The 17457-nt window shown below is 46.5% G+C and overlaps 8 non-coding genes across 8 annotated transcripts; all 8 read left to right on the plus strand.

The window, feature by feature from the left end:
• Positions 1-499: 499 nt before the first annotated feature.
• On the plus strand, positions 500-690 carry LOC130312446 (U2 spliceosomal RNA). Its single transcript, XR_008860562.1, has one exon. It is a non-coding gene; the product is annotated as a U2 spliceosomal RNA (small nuclear RNA).
• Positions 691-2779: 2089 nt separating this feature from the next.
• LOC130312447 (U2 spliceosomal RNA) lies at positions 2780-2970 on the plus strand. The gene has a single exon (XR_008860563.1). It is a non-coding gene; the product is annotated as a U2 spliceosomal RNA (small nuclear RNA).
• A 2088-nt stretch (positions 2971-5058) lies between these two features.
• LOC130312448 (U2 spliceosomal RNA) lies at positions 5059-5249 on the plus strand. The gene has a single exon (XR_008860564.1). It is a non-coding gene; the product is annotated as a U2 spliceosomal RNA (small nuclear RNA).
• Positions 5250-7351: 2102 nt separating this feature from the next.
• On the plus strand, positions 7352-7542 carry LOC130312449 (U2 spliceosomal RNA). The gene has a single exon (XR_008860565.1). It is a non-coding gene; the product is annotated as a U2 spliceosomal RNA (small nuclear RNA).
• Positions 7543-9635: 2093 nt separating this feature from the next.
• On the plus strand, positions 9636-9826 carry LOC130312466 (U2 spliceosomal RNA). The gene has a single exon (XR_008860582.1). It is a non-coding gene; the product is annotated as a U2 spliceosomal RNA (small nuclear RNA).
• Positions 9827-11895: 2069 nt separating this feature from the next.
• On the plus strand, positions 11896-12086 carry LOC130312450 (U2 spliceosomal RNA). Its single transcript, XR_008860566.1, has one exon. It is a non-coding gene; the product is annotated as a U2 spliceosomal RNA (small nuclear RNA).
• A 2085-nt stretch (positions 12087-14171) lies between these two features.
• LOC130312451 (U2 spliceosomal RNA) lies at positions 14172-14362 on the plus strand. The gene has a single exon (XR_008860567.1). It is a non-coding gene; the product is annotated as a U2 spliceosomal RNA (small nuclear RNA).
• A 2097-nt stretch (positions 14363-16459) lies between these two features.
• Positions 16460-16650, plus strand: LOC130312452 (U2 spliceosomal RNA). Its single transcript, XR_008860568.1, has one exon. It is a non-coding gene; the product is annotated as a U2 spliceosomal RNA (small nuclear RNA).
• Positions 16651-17457: the final 807 nt, after the last annotated feature.

A 17457-nucleotide genomic window follows, 5' to 3' on the forward strand; every position in this document is an offset into this window, starting at 1 on the left:
GAGGAGCATCAGCACTGCTCTGCCTGAGCAGAACCATCACCGCCATAGGTTGTCAAATAACCCGGATTTAACCCACACAGGTAAGTCCAATGGGGTGCAGGCATGTCCTCTATGCTTACAGCTTCCCGTGGGTGTTGGTTTGATACCGTTTGGGGACAGCCAAGGAGGCATCTGCAGGCAACAAAGGTAGGTGTGTGCTTGTGTGTGTGTTTCCTATGCAGATCCTAAGCCCAGTGTCACATGCAAGTAGGAGGAGTAAGAAGGGTTCCTGGCAAATCCGGGTTATGGATTGCATTTAAAAAGGCCCCGTGGGAGTGCAATGGGCCCCTGTCTTGCTGCTTAGCAATAATGGTATGGGTTTAGGTTCTGCTGTGTGTACTGGTGGTTGACTGCCCCCCAGCCCAGAGTGTGCATGGAAAATTGTCTGGCAGCCTCCCTGACAGCAAGCAGTGATAGTGCCCATGAAGGGGACCTTGTTGGGCCCGCCCCTTTCACGGTTATCGCTTCTCGGCCTTTTGGCTAAGATCAAGTGTAGTATCTGTTCTTATCAGTTTAATATCTGATACGTCCCCTATCTGGGGACCATATATTAAATGGATTTTTGAGAACGGGGGCCGATTTCGAAGCTTGCTTCCGTCGCCCTATGCATTGACCCGATATGGCAGTATCTTCGGGTACAGTGCACCACCCCCTTACAGGGTTAAAAAGAAAGATTCCTACTTTCATTGCTACCTGCTTGCTGGCTAGCCAGCTAGCCAGCCCTGTGGGCCTTGCTGCTGCTGCAGCCAAAAAACAAAAGGTGCTGCTGCTTCTGCTGCTTCTGCTTCTGCTTGTGTCTGGCCCCTGTTGGAGCGTCCAGGCACAGGACTTCTGCTGCTGCTGACTAAATGGCCTCCTTAATTGGATCATTTGAGTAGCCAGCACACCTGTGCAGGTAGGGCATGACATGATAGGCAGCTGCCTTGATAGCGGGTGGGTGCTGAATGTTCCTAATTGACAAAATAAGATTAATGCTTATGAAGAAATATAAAATCTCATCCCTTCCCCAATATCGCGCCACACCCCTACCCCTTAATTCCCTGGTTGAACGTGATGGACATATGTCTTTTTTCGACCGTACTAACTATGTAACTATGTAACATAACATGGGGGGGGGGGGGGGGTCTCCTGGCTGTTCACACAGGTGTGTCATTGCTGTACATTGACCATGCATTGCTTCTGTGGTATTACAAAGGCAAAGACAAATGCTTCCAGCCATCCATTGCACTAATGGATTGGTCATCAGCTGGCTGTCTATGTCCCGCATCAATATAGACCAAAGTACAGAGGGTTAGGCTATGCTATTATGCACCTACCTGATGCATCAGAAGGTGCGAGGCCCTTGCTAAATTCTGTGCACAGACTTTGAGATCTATGCTTTAGACTGTATCTAAACCTGCTCCAACATGGACTGACATTCTGGCCTACTTTCAGCCGATGCGACTTGTCTGTCGCTGAACAGTCGCTTTTTATGTATTCAGCACCTATGTATAATGTTGTAAAAATGCTCTAGAAGCTAAAGTCGCAGAAATGTCACACATATTTGGCCTGCAACTTTCTGTGCGACAAATTCAGACAGGAAAAATCAGTATAAATCCTTAGAAAATTATCCCCCAGTGTCTCCATCTGCTGGCGGTATTGAATAAGCATTGCTGCACTGATGGGGTATGCATTAGACGAAAAAAAAGAAGAAAAAGAAGAATAATACGCCCAGAAAAGAGGCGAAAAGGAGAAAAACGTAAAAAAACGTGAAAAAAAAGTAAGAGGAAGAGAAGGGAAAAAAAGGTGGAAATGGGTTTAAAAGTGATTTCGGCGGAGAAATATATATATATATATATATATATATATATATATATATATATATATATGCGCACACACACACATAGATATAAACGTATTCTCCGTTGAGATATTGCAGCCGCTGCTGTGTCCAGGCCCAGGAGCCTTAGCACTGTGCTGTGATGTCACTCAATACCACTGACATCACTAGGTGTAAACAACATCTCTCCTTTGCTGTGTATGTGACTATGGAGCTGTTTGGTGATGTCGTCTATTACGGCCTTCATAGAAGCAACAGGAGATTGTTGCATCCATCTTGAACCCTCAGAACTACAGTGCTATGATGTCACTCACTTCCACAGGCCTTGCAGAGTGTAAACAACAACAACCCAGCTTTGTTGTGTATGTAACCAAAGGGATTTGTGATGTCACCTAGAACCTTCACAGCAGCGACAGCTTTATGAGGAGCATCAGCACTGCTCTGCCTGAGCAGAACCATCACCGCCATAGGTTGTCAAATAACCCGGATTTAACCCACACAGGTAAGTCCAATGGGGTGCAGGCATGTCCTCTATGCTTACAGCTTCCCGTGGGTGTTGGTTTGATACCGTTTGGGGACAGCCAAGGAGGCATCTGCAGGCAACAAAGGTAGGTGTGTGCTTGTGTGTGTGTTTCCTATGCAGATCCTAAGCCCAGTGTCACATGCAAGTAGGAGGAGTAAGAAGGGTTCCTGGCAAATCCGGGTTATGGATTGCATTTAAAAAGGCCCCGTGGGAGTGCAATGGGCCCCTGTCTTGCTGCTTAGCAATAATGGTATGGGTTTAGGTTCTGCTGTGTGTACTGGTGGTTGACTGCCCCCCAGCCCAGAGTGTGCATGGAAAATTGTCTGGCAGCCTCCCTGACAGCAAGCAGTGATAGTGCCCATGAAGGGGACCTTGTTGGGCCCGCCCCTTTCACGGTTATCGCTTCTCGGCCTTTTGGCTAAGATCAAGTGTAGTATCTGTTCTTATCAGTTTAATATCTGATACGTCCCCTATCTGGGGACCATATATTAAATGGATTTTTGAGAACGGGGGCCGATTTCGAAGCTTGCTTCCGTCGCCCTATGCATTGACCCGATATGGCAGTATCTTCGGGTACAGTGCACCACCCCCTTACAGGGTTAAAAAGAAAGATTCCTACTTTCATTGCTACCTGCTTGCTGGCTAGCCAGCTAGCCAGCCCTGTGGGCCTTGCTGCTGCTGCAGCCAAAAAACAAAAGGTGGTGCTGCTGCTGCTTCTGCTGCTTCTGCTTCTGCTTGTGTCTGGCCCCTGTTGGAGCGTCCAGGCACAGGACTTCTGCTGCTGCTGACTAAATGGCCTCCTTAATTGGATCATTTGAGTAGCCAGCACACCTGTGCAGGTAGGGCATGACATGATAGGCAGCTGCCTTGATAGCGGGTGGGTGCTGAATGTTCCTAATTGACAAAATAAGATTAATGCTTATGAAGAAATATAAAATCTCATCCCTTCCCCAATATCGCGCCACACCCCTACCCCTTAATTCCCTGGTTGAACGTGATGGACATATGTCTTTTTTCGACCGTACTAACTATGTAACTATGTAACATAACATGGGGGGGGGGGGGGGGGTCTCCTGGCTGTTCACACAGGTGTGTCATTGCTGTACATTGACCATGCATTGCTTCTGTGGTATTGCAAAGGCAAAGACAAATGCTTCCAGCCATCCATTGCACTAATGGATTGGTCATCAGCTGGCTGTCTATGTCCCGCATCAATATAGACCAAAGTACAGAGGGTTAGGCTATGCTATTGTGCACCTACCTGATGCATCAGAAGGTGCGAGGCCCTTGCTAAATTCTGTGCACAGACTTTGAGATCTATGCTTTAGACTGTATCTAAACCTGCTCCAACATGGACTGACATTCTGGCCTACTTTCAGCCGATGCGACTTGTCTGTCGCTGAACAGTCGCTTTTTATGTATTCAGCACCTATGTATAATGTTGTAAAAATGCTCTAGAAGCTAAAGTCGCAGAAATGTCACACATATTTGGCCTGCAACTTTCTGTGCGACAAATTCAGACAGGAAAAATCAGTATAAATCCTTAGAAAATTATCCCCCAGTGTCTCCATCTGCTGGCGGTATTGAATAAGCATTGCTGCACTGATGGGGTATGCATTAGACGAAAAAAAAGAAGAAAAAGAAGAATAATACGCCCAGAAAAGAGGCGAAAAGGAGAAAAACGTAAAAAAACGTGAAAAAAAAGTAAGAGGAAGAGAAGGGAAAAAAAGGTGGAAATGGGTTTAAAAGTGATTTCGGCGGAGAAATATATATATATATATATATATATATATATATATATATATGCGCACACACACACATAGATATAAACGTATTCTCCGTTGAGATATTGCAGCCGCTGCTGTGTCCAGGCCCAGGAGCCTTAGCACTGTGCTGTGATGTCACTCAATACCACTGACATCACTAGGTGTAAACAACATCTCTCCTTTGCTGTGTATGTGACTATGGAGCTGTTTGGTGATGTCGTCTATTACGGCCTTCATAGAAGCAACAGGAGATTGTTGCATCCATCTTGAACCCTCAGAACTACAGTGCTATGATGTCACTCACTTCCACAGGCCTTGCAGAGTGTAAACAACAACAACCCAGCTTTGTTGTGTATGTAACCAAAGGGATTTGTGATGTCACCTAGAACCTTCACAGCAGCGACAGCTTTATGAGGAGCATCAGCACTGCTCTGCCTGAGCAGAACCATCACCGCCATAGGTTGTCAAATAACCCGGATTTAACCCACACAGGTAAGTCCAATGGGGTGCAGGCATGTCCTCTATGCTTACAGCTTCCCGTGGGTGTTGGTTTGATACCGTTTGGGGACAGCCAAGGAGGCATCTGCAGGCAACAAAGGTAGGTGTGTGCTTGTGTGTGTGTTTCCTATGCAGATCCTAAGCCCAGTGTCACATGCAAGTAGGAGGAGTAAGAAGGGTTCCTGGCAAATCCGGGTTATAGATTGCATTTAAAAAGGCCCCGTGGGAGTGCAATGGGCCCCTGTCTTGCTGCTTAGCAATAATGGTATGGGTTTAGGTTCTGCTGTGTGTACTGGTGGTTGACTGCCCCCCAGCCCAGAGTGTGCATGGAAAATTGTCTGGCAGCCTCCCTGACAGCAAGCAGTGATAGTGCCCATGAAGGGGACCTTGTTGGGCCCGCCCCTTTCACGGTTATCGCTTCTCGGCCTTTTGGCTAAGATCAAGTGTAGTATCTGTTCTTATCAGTTTAATATCTGATACGTCCCCTATCTGGGGACCATATATTAAATGGATTTTTGAGAACGGGGGCCGATTTCGAAGCTTGCTTCCGTCGCCCTATGCATTGACCCGATATGGCAGTATCTTCGGGTACAGTGCACCACCCCCTTACAGGGTTAAAAAGAAAGATTCCTACTTTCATTGCTACCTGCTTGCTGGCTAGCCAGCTAGCCAGCCCTGTGGGCCTTGCTGCTGCTGCAGCCAAAAAACAAAAGGTGGTGCTGCTGCTGCTTCTGCTGCTTCTGCTTCTGCTTGTGTCTGGCCCCTGTTGGAGCGTCCAGGCACAGGACTTCTGCTGCTGCTGACTAAATGGCCTCCTTAATTGGATCATTTGAGTAGCCAGCACACCTGTGCAGGTAGGGCATGACATGATAGGCAGCTGCCTTGATAGCGGGTGGGTGCTGAATGTTCCTAATTGACAAAATAAGATTAATGCTTATGAAGAAATATAAAATCTCATCCCTTCCCCAATATCGCGCCACACCCCTACCCCTTAATTCCCTGGTTGAACGTGATGGACATATGTCTTTTTTCGACCGTACTAACTATGTAACTATGTAACATAACATGGGGGGGGGGGGGGGTCTCCTGGCTGTTCACACAGGTGTGTCATTGCTGTACATTGACCATGCATTGCTTCTGTGGTATTGCAAAGGCAAAGACAAATGCTTCCAGCCATCCATTGCACTAATGGATTGGTCATCAGCTGGCTGTCTATGTCCCGCATCAATATAGACCAAAGTACAGAGGGTTAGGCTATGCTATTGTGCACCTACCTGATGCATCAGAAGGTGCGAGGCCCTTGCTAAATTCTGTGCACAGACTTTGAGATCTATGCTTTAGACTGTATCTAAACCTGCTCCAACATGGACTGACATTCTGGCCTACTTTCAGCCGATGCGACTTGTCTGTCGCTGAACAGTCGCTTTTTATGTATTCAGCACCTATGTATAATGTTGTAAAAATGCTCTAGAAGCTAAAGTCGCAGAAATGTCACACATATTTGGCCTGCAACTTTCTGTGCGACAAATTCAGACAGGAAAAATCAGTATAAATCCTTAGAAAATTATCCCCCAGTGTCTCCATCTGCTGGCGGTATTGAATAAGCATTGCTGCACTGATGGGGTATGCATTAGACGAAAAAAAAGAAGAAAAAGAAGAATAATACGCCCAGAAAAGAGGCGAAAAGGAGAAAAACGTAAAAAAACGTGAAAAAAAAGTAAGAGGAAGAGAAGGGAAAAAAAGGTGGAAATGGGTTTAAAAGTGATTTCGGCGGAGAAATATATATATATATATATATATATATATATATATATATATATATATATATATATATGCGCACACACACACATAGATATAAACGTATTCTCCGTTGAGATATTGCAGCCGCTGCTGTGTCCAGGCCCAGGAGCCTTAGCACTGTGCTGTGATGTCACTCAATACCACTGACATCACTAGGTGTAAACAACATCTCTCCTTTGCTGTGTATGTGACTATGGAGCTGTTTGGTGATGTCGTCTATTACGGCCTTCATAGAAGCAACAGGAGATTGTTGCATCCATCTTGAACCCTCAGAACTACAGTGCTATGATGTCACTCACTTCCACAGGCCTTGCAGAGTGTAAACAACAACAACCCAGCTTTGTTGTGTATGTAACCAAAGGGATTTGTGATGTCACCTAGAACCTTCACAGCAGCGACAGCTTTATGAGGAGCATCAGCACTGCTCTGCCTGAGCAGAACCATCACCGCCATAGGTTGTCAAATAACCCGGATTTAACCCACACAGGTAAGTCCAATGGGGTGCAGGCATGTCCTCTATGCTTACAGCTTCCCGTGGGTGTTGGTTTGATACCGTTTGGGGACAGCCAAGGAGGCATCTGCAGGCAACAAAGGTAGGTGTGTGCTTGTGTGTGTGTTTCCTATGCAGATCCTAAGCCCAGTGTCACATGCAAGTAGGAGGAGTAAGAAGGGTTCCTGGCAAATCCGGGTTATGGATTGCATTTAAAAAGGCCCCGTGGGAGTGCAATGGGCCCCTGTCTTGCTGCTTAGCAATAATGGTATGGGTTTAGGTTCTGCTGTGTGTACTGGTGGTTGACTGCCCCCCAGCCCAGAGTGTGCATGGAAAATTGTCTGGCAGCCTCCCTGACAGCAAGCAGTGATAGTGCCCATGAAGGGGACCTTGTTGGGCCCGCCCCTTTCACGGTTATCGCTTCTCGGCCTTTTGGCTAAGATCAAGTGTAGTATCTGTTCTTATCAGTTTAATATCTGATACGTCCCCTATCTGGGGACCATATATTAAATGGATTTTTGAGAACGGGGGCCGATTTCGAAGCTTGCTTCCGTCGCCCTATGCATTGACCCGATATGGCAGTATCTTCGGGTACAGTGCACCACCCCCTTACAGGGTTAAAAAGAAAGATTCCTACTTTCATTGCTACCTGCTTGCTGGCTAGCCAGCTAGCCAGCCCTGTGGGCCTTGCTGCTGCTGCAGCCAAAAAACAAAAGGTGGTGCTGCTGCTGCTTCTGCTGCTTCTGCTTCTGCTTGTGTCTGGCCCCTGTTGGAGCGTCCAGGCACAGGACTTCTGCTGCTGCTGACTAAATGGCCTCCTTAATTGGATCATTTGAGTAGCCAGCACACCTGTGCAGGTAGGGCATGACATGATAGGCAGCTGCCTTGATAGCGGGTGGGTGCTGAATGTTCCTAATTGACAAAATAAGATTAATGCTTATGAAGAAATATAAAATCTCATCCCTTCCCCAATATCGCGCCACACCCCTACCCCTTAATTCCCTGGTTGAACGTGATGGACATATGTCTTTTTTCGACCGTACTAACTATGTAACTATGTAACATAACATGGGGGGGGGGGGGGGGGGTCTCCTGGCTGTTCACACAGGTGTGTCATTGCTGTACATTGACCATGCATTGCTTCTGTGGTATTGCAAAGGCAAAGACAAATGCTTCCAGCCATCCATTGCACTAATGGATTGGTCATCAGCTGGCTGTCTATGTCCCGCATCAATATAGACCAAAGTACAGAGGGTTAGGCTATGCTATTGTGCACCTACCTGATGCATCAGAAGGTGCGAGGCCCTTGCTAAATTCTGTGCACAGACTTTGAGATCTATGCTTTAGACTGTATCTAAACCTGCTCCAACATGGACTGACATTCTGGCCTACTTTCAGCCGATGCGACTTGTCTGTCGCTGAACAGTCGCTTTTTATGTATTCAGCACCTATGTATAATGTTGTAAAAATGCTCTAGAAGCTAAAGTCGCAGAAATGTCACACATATTTGGCCTGCAACTTTCTGTGCGACAAATTCAGACAGGAAAAATCAGTATAAATCCTTAGAAAATTATCCCCCAGTGTCTCCATCTGCTGGCGGTATTGAATAAGCATTGCTGCACTGATGGGGTATGCATTAGACGAAAAAAAAGAAGAAAAAGAAGAATAATACGCCCAGAAAAGAGGCGAAAAGGAGAAAAACGTAAAAAAACGTGAAAAAAAAGTAAGAGGAAGAGAAGGGAAAAAAAGGTGGAAATGGGTTTAAAAGTGATTTCGGCGGAGAAATATATATATATATATATATATATATATATATATATATATATATGCGCACACACACACATAGATATAAACGTATTCTCCGTTGAGATATTGCAGCCGCTGCTGTGTCCAGGCCCAGGAGCCTTAGCACTGTGCTGTGATGTCACTCAATACCACTGACATCACTAGGTGTAAACAACATCTCTCCTTTGCTGTGTATGTGACTATGGAGCTGTTTGGTGATGTCGTCTATTACGGCCTTCATAGAAGCAACAGGAGATTGTTGCATCCATCTTGAACCCTCAGAACTACAGTGCTATGATGTCACTCACTTCCACAGGCCTTGCAGAGTGTAAACAACAACAACCCAGCTTTGTTGTGTATGTAACCAAAGGGATTTGTGATGTCACCTAGAACCTTCACAGCAGCGACAGCTTTATGAGGAGCATCAGCACTGCTCTGCCTGAGCAGAACCATCACCGCCATAGGTTGTCAAATAACCCGGATTTAACCCACACAGGTAAGTCCAATGGGGTGCAGGCATGTCCTCTATGCTTACAGCTTCCCGTGGGTGTTGGTTTGATACCGTTTGGGGACAGCCAAGGAGGCATCTGCAGGCAACAAAGGTAGGTGTGTGCTTGTGTGTGTGTTTCCTATGCAGATCCTAAGCCCAGTGTCACATGCAAGTAGGAGGAGTAAGAAGGGTTCCTGGCAAATCCGGGTTATGGATTGCATTTAAAAAGGCCCCGTGGGAGTGCAATGGGCCCCTGTCTTGCTGCTTAGCAATAATGGTATGGGTTTAGGTTCTGCTGTGTGTACTGGTGGTTGACTGCCCCCCAGCCCAGAGTGTGCATGGAAAATTGTCTGGCAGCCTCCCTGACAGCAAGCAGTGATAGTGCCCATGAAGGGGACCTTGTTGGGCCCGCCCCTTTCACGGTTATCGCTTCTCGGCCTTTTGGCTAAGATCAAGTGTAGTATCTGTTCTTATCAGTTTAATATCTGATACGTCCCCTATCTGGGGACCATATATTAAATGGATTTTTGAGAACGGGGGCCGATTTCGAAGCTTGCTTCCGTCGCCCTATGCATTGACCCGATATGGCAGTATCTTCGGATACAGTGCACCACCCCCTTACAGGGTTAAAAAGAAAGATTCCTACTTTCATTGCTACCTGCTTGCTGGCTAGCCAGCTAGCCAGCCCTGTGGGCCTTGCTGCTGCTGCAGCCAAAAAACAAAAGGTGGTGCTGCTGCTGCTTCTGCTGCTTCTGCTTCTGCTTGTGTCTGGCCCCTGTTGGAGCGTCCAGGCACAGGACTTCTGCTGCTGCTGACTAAATGGCCTCCTTAATTGGATCATTTGAGTAGCCAGCACACCTGTGCAGGTAGGGCATGACATGATAGGCAGCTGCCTTGATAGCGGGTGGGTGCTGAATGTTCCTAATTGACAAAATAAGATTAATGCTTATGAAGAAATATAAAATCTCATCCCTTCCCCAATATCGCGCCACACCCCTACCCCTTAATTCCCTGGTTGAACGTGATGGACATATGTCTTTTTTCGACCGTACTAACTATGTAACTATGTAACATAACATGGGGGGGGGGGGGGGGGGTCTCCTGGCTGTTCACACAGGTGTGTCATTGCTGTACATTGACCATGCATTGCTTCTGTGGTATTGCAAAGGCAAAGACAAATGCTTCCAGCCATCCATTGCACTAATGGATTGGTCATCAGCTGGCTGTCTATGTCCCGCATCAATATAGACCAAAGTACAGAGGGTTAGGCTATGCTATTGTGCACCTACCTGATGCATCAGAAGGTGCGAGGCCCTTGCTAAATTCTGTGCACAGACTTTGAGATCTATGCTTTAGACTGTATCTAAACCTGCTCCAACATGGACTGACATTCTGGCCTACTTTCAGCCGATGCGACTTGTCTGTCGCTGAACAGTCGCTTTTTATGTATTCAGCACCTATGTATAATGTTGTAAAAATGCTCTAGAAGCTAAAGTCGCAGAAATGTCACACATATTTGGCCTGCAACTTTCTGTGCGACAAATTCAGACAGGAAAAATCAGTATAAATCCTTAGAAAATTATCCCCCAGTGTCTCCATCTGCTGGCGGTATTGAATAAGCATTGCTGCACTGATGGGGTATGCATTAGACGAAAAAAAAGAAGAAAAAGAAGAATAATACGCCCAGAAAAGAGGCGAAAAGGAGAAAAACGTAAAAAAACGTGAAAAAAAAGTAAGAGGAAGAGAAGGGAAAAAAAGGTGGAAATGGGTTTAAAAGTGATTTCGGCGGAGAAATATATATATATATATATATGCGCACACACACACATAGATATAAACGTATTCTCCGTTGAGATATTGCAGCCGCTGCTGTGTCCAGGCCCAGGAGCCTTAGCACTGTGCTGTGATGTCACTCAATACCACTGACATCACTAGGTGTAAACAACATCTCTCCTTTGCTGTGTATGTGACTATGGAGCTGTTTGGTGATGTCGTCTATTACGGCCTTCATAGAAGCAACAGGAGATTGTTGCATCCATCTTGAACCCTCAGAACTACAGTGCTATGATGTCACTCACTTCCACAGGCCTTGCAGAGTGTAAACAACAACAACCCAGCTTTGTTGTGTATGTAACCAAAGGGATTTGTGATGTCACCTAGAACCTTCACAGCAGCGACAGCTTTATGAGGAGCATCAGCACTGCTCTGCCTGAGCAGAACCATCACCGCCATAGGTTGTCAAATAACCCGGATTTAACCCACACAGGTAAGTCCAATGGGGTGCAGGCATGTCCTCTATGCTTACAGCTTCCCGTGGGTGTTGGTTTGATACCGTTTGGGGACAGCCAAGGAGGCATCTGCAGGCAACAAAGGTAGGTGTGTGCTTGTGTGTGTGTTTCCTATGCAGATCCTAAGCCCAGTGTCACATGCAAGTAGGAGGAGTAAGAAGGGTTCCTGGCAAATCCGGGTTATGGATTGCATTTAAAAAGGCCCCGTGGGAGTGCAATGGGCCCCTGTCTTGCTGCTTAGCAATAATGGTATGGGTTTAGGTTCTGCTGTGTGTACTGGTGGTTGACTGCCCCCCAGCCCAGAGTGTGCATGGAAAATTGTCTGGCAGCCTCCCTGACAGCAAGCAGTGATAGTGCCCATGAAGGGGACCTTGTTGGGCCCGCCCCTTTCAGGGTTATCGCTTCTCGGCCTTTTGGCTAAGATCAAGTGTAGTATCTGTTCTTATCAGTTTAATATCTGATACGTCCCCTATCTGGGGACCATATATTAAATGGATTTTTGAGAACGGGGGCCGATTTCGAAGCTTGCTTCCGTCGCCCTATGCATTGACCCGATATGGCAGTATCTTCGGGTACAGTGCACCACCCCCTTACAGGGTTAAAAAGAAAGATTCCTACTTTCATTGCTACCTGCTTGCTGGCTAGCCAGCTAGCCAGCCCTGTGGGCCTTGCTGCTGCTGCAGCCAAAAAACAAAAGGTGGTGCTGCTGCTGCTTCTGCTGCTTCTGCTTCTGCTTGTGTCTGGCCCCTGTTGGAGCGTCCAGGCACAGGACTTCTGCTGCTGCTGACTAAATGGCCTCCTTAATTGGATCATTTGAGTAGCCAGCACACCTGTGCAGGTAGGGCATGACATGATAGGCAGCTGCCTTGATAGCGGGTGGGTGCTGAATGTTCCTAATTGACAAAATAAGATTAATGCTTATGAAGAAATATAAAATCTCATCCCTTCCCCAATATCGCGCCACACCCCTACCCCTTAATTCCCTGGTTGAACGTGATGGACATATGTCTTTTTTCGACCGTACTAACTATGTAACTATGTAACATAACATGGGGGGGGGGGGGGGGTCTCCTGGCTGTTCACACAGGTGTGTCATTGCTGTACATTGACCATGCATTGCTTCTGTGGTATTGCAAAGGCAAAGACAAATGCTTCCAGCCATCCATTGCACTAATGGATTGGTCATCAGCTGGCTGTCTATGTCCCGCATCAATATAGACCAAAGTACAGAGGGTTAGGCTATGCTATAGTGCACCTACCTGATGCATCAGAAGGTGCGAGGCCCTTGCTAAATTCTGTGCACAGACTTTGAGATCTATGCTTTAGACTGTATCTAAACCTGCTCCAACATGGACTGACATTCTGGCCTACTTTCAGCCGATGCGACTTGTCTGTCGCTGAACAGTCGCTTTTTATGTATTCAGCACCTATGTATAATGTTGTAAAAATGCTCTAGAAGCTAAAGTCGCAGAAATGTCACACATATTTGGCCTGCAACTTTCTGTGCGACAAATTCAGACAGGAAAAATCAGTATAAATCCTTAGAAAATTATCCCCCAGTGTCTCCATCTGCTGGCGGTATTGAATAAGCATTGCTGCACTGATGGGGTATGCATTAGACGAAAAAAAAGAAGAAAAAGAAGAATAATACGCCCAGAAAAGAGGCGAAAAGGAGAAAAACGTAAAAAAACGTGAAAAAAAAGTAAGAGGAAGAGAAGGGAAAAAAAGGTGGAAATGGGTTTAAAAGTGATTTCGGCGGAGAAATATATATATATATATATATATATATATATATATATATGCGCACACACACACATAGATATAAACGTATTCTCCGTTGAGATATTGCAGCCGCTGCTGTGTCCAGGCCCAGGAGCCTTAGCACTGTGCTGTGATGTCACTCAATACCACTGACATCACTAGGTGTAAACAACATCTCTCCTTTGCTGTGTATGTGACTATGGAGCTGTTTGGTGATGTCGTCTATTACGGCCTTCATAGAAGCAACAGGAGATTGTTGCATCCATCTTGAACCCTCAGAACTACAGTGCTATGATGTCACTCACTTCCACAGGCCTTGCAGAGTGTAAACAACAACAACCCAGCTTTGTTGTGTATGTAACCAAAGGGATTTGTGATGTCACCTAGAACCTTCACAGCAGCGACAGCTTTATGAGGAGCATCAGCACTGCTCTGCCTGAGCAGAACCATCACCGCCATAGGTTGTCAAATAACCCGGATTTAACCCACACAGGTAAGTCCAATGGGGTGCAGGCATGTCCTCTATGCTTACAGCTTCCCGTGGGTGTTGGTTTGATACCGTTTGGGGACAGCCAAGGAGGCATCTGCAGGCAACAAAGGTAGGTGTGTGCTTGTGTGTGTGTTTCCTATGCAGATCCTAAGCCCAGTGTCACATGCAAGTAGGAGGAGTAAGAAGGGTTCCTGGCAAATCCGGGTTATGGATTGCATTTAAAAAGGCCCCGTGGGAGTGCAATGGGCCCCTGTCTTGCTGCTTAGCAATAATGGTATGGGTTTAGGTTCTGCTGTGTGTACTGGTGGTTGACTGCCCCCCAGCCCAGAGTGTGCATGGAAAATTGTCTGGCAGCCTCCCTGACAGCAAGCAGTGATAGTGCCCATGAAGGGGACCTTGTTGGGCCCGCCCCTTTCACGGTTATCGCTTCTCGGCCTTTTGGCTAAGATCAAGTGTAGTATCTGTTCTTATCAGTTTAATATCTGATACGTCCCCTATCTGGGGACCATATATTAAATGGATTTTTGAGAACGGGGGCCGATTTCGAAGCTTGCTTCCGTCGCCCTATGCATTGACCCGATATGGCAGTATCTTCGGGTACAGTGCACCACCCCCTTACAGGGTTAAAAAGAAAGATTCCTACTTTCATTGCTACCTGCTTGCTGGCTAGCCAGCTAGCCAGCCCTGTGGGCCTTGCTGCTGCTGCAGCCAAAAAACAAAAGGTGGTGCTGCTGCTGCTTCTGCTGCTTCTGCTTCTGCTTGTGTCTGGCCCCTGTTGGAGCGTCCAGGCACAGGACTTCTGCTGCTGCTGACTAAATGGCCTCCTTAATTGGATCATTTGAGTAGCCAGCACACCTGTGCAGGTAGGGCATGACATGATAGGCAGCTGCCTTGATAGCGGGTGGGTGCTGAATGTTCCTAATTGACAAAATAAGATTAATGCTTATGAAGAAATATAAAATCTCATCCCTTCCCCAATATCGCGCCACACCCCTACCCCTTAATTCCCTGGTTGAACGTGATGGACATATGTCTTTTTTCGACCGTACTAACTATGTAACTATGTAACATAACATGGGGGGGGGGGGGGGGTCTCCTGGCTGTTCACACAGGTGTGTCATTGCTGTACATTGACCATGCATTGCTTCTGTGGTATTGCAAAGGCAAAGACAAATGCTTCCAGCCATCCATTGCACTAATGGATTGGTCATCAGCTGGCTGTCTATGTCCCGCATCAATATAGACCAAAGTACAGAGGGTTAGGCTATGCTATTGTGCACCTACCTGATGCATCAGAAGGTGCGAGGCCCTTGCTAAATTCTGTGCACAGACTTTGAGATCTATGCTTTAGACTGTATCTAAACCTGCTCCAACATGGACTGACATTCTGGCCTACTTTCAGCCGATGCGACTTGTCTGTCGCTGAACAGTCGCTTTTTATGTATTCAGCACCTATGTATAATGTTGTAAAAATGCTCTAGAAGCTAAAGTCGCAGAAATGTCACACATATTTGGCCTGCAACTTTCTGTGCGACAAATTCAGACAGGAAAAATCAGTATAAATCCTTAGAAAATTATCCCCCAGTGTCTCCATCTGCTGGCGGTATTGAATAAGCATTGCTGCACTGATGGGGTATGCATTAGACGAAAAAAAAGAAGAAAAAGAAGAATAATACGCCCAGAAAAGAGGCGAAAAGGAGAAAAACGTAAAAAAACGTGAAAAAAAAGTAAGAGGAAGAGAAGGGAAAAAAAGGTGGAAATGGGTTTAAAAGTGATTTCGGCGGAGAAATATATATATATATATATATATATATATATATATATATATATATATATATGCGCACACACACACATAGATATAAACGTATTCTCCGTTGAGATATTGCAGCCGCTGCTGTGTCCAGGCCCAGGAGCCTTAGCACTGTGCTGTGATGTCACTCAATACCACTGACATCACTAGGTGTAAACAACATCTCTCCTTTGCTGTGTATGTGACTATGGAGCTGTTTGGTGATGTCGTCTATTACGGCCTTCATAGAAGCAACAGGAGATTGTTGCATCCATCTTGAACCCTCAGAACTACAGTGCTATGATGTCACTCACTTCCACAGGCCTTGCAGAGTGTAAACAACAACAACCCAGCTTTGTTGTGTATGTAACCAAAGGGATTTGTGATGTCACCTAGAACCTTCACAGCAGCGACAGCTTTATGAGGAGCATCAGCACTGCTCTGCCTGAGCAGAACCATCACCGCCATAGGTTGTCAAATAACCCGGATTTAACCCACACAGGTAAGTCCAATGGGGTGCAGGCATGTCCTCTATGCTTACAGCTTCCCGTGGGTGTTGGTTTGATACCGTTTGGGGACAGCCAAGGAGGCATCTGCAGGCAACAAAGGTAGGTGTGTGCTTGTGTGTGTGTTTCCTATGCAGATCCTAAGCCCAGTGTCACATGCAAGTAGGAGGAGTAAGAAGGGTTCCTGGCAAATCCGGGTTATGGATTGCATTTAAAAAGGCCCCGTGGGAGTGCAATGGGCCCCTGTCTTGCTGCTTAGCAATAATGGTATGGGTTTAGGTTCTGCTGTGTGTACTGGTGGTTGACTGCCCCCCAGCCCAGAGTGTGCATGGAAAATTGTCTGGCAGCCTCCCTGACAGCAAGCAGTGATAGTGCCCATGAAGGGGACCTTGTTGGGCCCGCCCCTTTCACGGTTATCGCTTCTCGGCCTTTTGGCTAAGATCAAGTGTAGTATCTGTTCTTATCAGTTTAATATCTGATACGTCCCCTATCTGGGGACCATATATTAAATGGATTTTTGAGAACGGGGGCCGATTTCGAAGCTTGCTTCCGTCGCCCTATGCATTGACCCGATATGGCAGTATCTTCGGGTACAGTGCACCACCCCCTTACAGGGTTAAAAAGAAAGATTCCTACTTTCATTGCTACCTGCTTGCTGGCTAGCCAGCTAGCCAGCCCTGTGGGCCTTGCTGCTGCTGCAGCCAAAAAACAAAAGGTGGTGCTGCTGCTGCTTCTGCTGCTTCTGCTTCTGCTTGTGTCTGGCCCCTGTTGGAGCGTCCAGGCACAGGACTTCTGCTGCTGCTGACTAAATGGCCTCCTTAATTGGATCATTTGAGTAGCCAGCACACCTGTGCAGGTAGGGCATGACATGATAGGCAGCTGCCTTGATAGCGGGTGGGTGCTGAATGTTCCTAATTGACAAAATAAGATTAATGCTTATGAAGAAATATAAAATCTCATCCCTTCCCCAATATCGCGCCACACCCCTACCCCTTAATTCCCTGGTTGAACGTGATGGACATATGTCTTTTTTCGACCGTACTAACTATGTAACTATGTAACATAACATGGGGGGGGGGGGGGGGGGTCTCCTGGCTGTTCACACAGGTGTGTCATTGCTGTACATTGACCATGCATTGCTTCTGTGGTATTGCAAAGGCAAAGACAAATGCTTCCAGCCATCCATTGCACTAATGGATTGGTCATCAGCTGGCTGTCTATGTCCCGCATCAATATAGACCAAAGTACAGAGGGTTAGGCTATGCTATTGTGCACCTACCTGATGCATCAGAAGGTGCGAGGCCCTTGCTAAATTCTGTGCACAGACTTTGAGATCTATGCTTTAGACTGTATCTAAACCTGCTCCAACATGGACTGACATTCTGGCCTACTTTCAGCCGATGCGACTTGTCT

This window comes from Hyla sarda, unplaced genomic scaffold (genome assembly GCF_029499605.1).
Source record: "Hyla sarda isolate aHylSar1 unplaced genomic scaffold, aHylSar1.hap1 scaffold_1717, whole genome shotgun sequence".
Classification (NCBI taxonomy): Eukaryota; Metazoa; Chordata; class Amphibia; order Anura; family Hylidae; genus Hyla; species Hyla sarda.